Source organism: Zingiber officinale, chromosome 8A, assembly GCF_018446385.1.
Source record: "Zingiber officinale cultivar Zhangliang chromosome 8A, Zo_v1.1, whole genome shotgun sequence".
NCBI lineage: Eukaryota > Viridiplantae > Streptophyta > Magnoliopsida > Zingiberales > Zingiberaceae > Zingiber > Zingiber officinale.
The window spans coordinates 27,843,822-27,845,769 of NC_056000.1; positions in this window are offsets into that span (position 1 = coordinate 27,843,822).

The following is a 1,948-nucleotide window of genomic DNA, read 5'->3' on the forward strand; positions in this document are numbered from 1 at the left end:
TAGTGCTGGAGGAGGCGGCACCGGCTGTTGGATACGCCGCCGGAAAAGGAGGCAGCGCTGGACGCCGGAAGAGAAGGAGATGCTGGACGCTATACGCGACGGCGACACTGTAGTGGAGACCGGAGGGCAAGGGGTAGAAGAGAGGAGCGGCCGGCGACCAGCTCCGGCGCCGGCGAGGGAGGAGGAAGAAGGTTGGCTGCCTCCTCTGTTTTTCCCTGGCGGCGGCGGAAATCACGACCAGAAAACCCCCCCTTCCTTTAGAGCACGGTTCGTGCTCTTTTAAGCCCACAAAACCTAAAGGCCAAATGACAAAAAAGCCCTCTTCCTTCTCCTTAATTAATCCCATGCCATTCCCTAGATCCGGATCAGTAGAAATTGATTTTATGATTGTGAATGCATAATTCTACAAATGATCTGTTTTAGTTTAATATCTACAATTGATTTTATTATTCTGTTATTGAACATTTTAGTTTAATATCTATAATTGTAAATTAACAATTTGCAAATGACTAACCAAGTGTGTTTTCTTAGATTTGAAAGGTATGCTGATACATAAAGAGGACCAATAAATACAATAATTTAAAATATTCAAAGAATCTATTCAATGGAAAATATATTAACGATGGCTTATAAATTTTAGCTCATACATTAATTCACGAAACAACAACATATCCTACAAAACAAATTTAACACATAATAAATATGATAACAAAAGTATTTGACAGTCTTCGAACTATCCGATTTTGACTTTAGATTTCTGACCGGAAATCCTAGGTCGAACTGACGTCTACTGTTCCCTCAGCGAGTAACGCGTCCTCACCCACTCCTCTTAGGAGAGTATACCTGTTGCAGTTCGATCCTCCAGATCGACTGGGCTTTTGCTCAGCGCTCGAGTCTTCACGTCTTTCCACTCGATGCCCGCTCCACGACCCGCCTACACTTTCCACCCGATCCGCGACACCGGAATCTTCACCTAGAGTTTTTGACTCTGGGACTTTTACCCGAAGACCTCGACCCGCCAAGCCTTTCCGCCTAGGGTTACCATCCCCTAAGACCTAGGGTTACAGCCCCCTAGGGGTTTTCTCTTTACTTAACCATAGCTAGGACTTTTCTTCACCTAGGGTTACCACCCCTAGGACCTAGGGTTATCACCCCCTAGGGTTTTCCACCTGCCTAACCGCAGCTAGGACTTTTGCCTAAATACACTTAGGACTTTCCTGCAAACTCATTCAAATACATTAGATCACAAGTAATCTTAACTTTAAATCCTTGCCATTATCAAAACTCATGTTCGACCGTCGGATGCTTCGCGCAATAACAATACACACAAATATTAAGTACTGAGGGACCCATGTGTTAGGATCGATGGTCGCGGCTAGAGAGGGGGTGTGAATAGCCGACCCCAAATTCTTCACGTTTCTTCCTACGATTAGGGTTAGCGCAGCGGAAATAACTAAATAGAAACGCAAAAAGGAAAGATCAAACCTCAAACTCGAACTCGACGATGTAACGAGGTTCGGAGATGAAACTTCTACTCCTCGGCGTGTCCGTAAGGTGGACGAAGCCTATCAATCCGTCGGTGGATGAGTCCCCGGAAAATCGGCTAATAAGAACTCCTTCTGGGTGGAGAAACCTCACCACAAACTCTTGCAACAGCAAGATCAGAGTACAAGTACAAGAAGCACAGCAAGATACAAATATAAAGATGAATGTAACAACTCTTGCTTGCCTTCTCGTCGTCGACTGAAATCTGTATATGAAGCACCAACTTCACAGCAGCAGCTGAAACCAGTCGAAGAAGTCGAGGAAGCTCACGCGAAGCTTCGGAAGCGAGCTTAACAAAGCTCTAGAATAGCAGAAGCAATAACTTGTAGAAGCAAGAAGAAGATCAAGAAGAAGCAGAAGCTTCGGAGAAGAAGAAGTAAACTGTAGCAGCCCTCGATCTCCT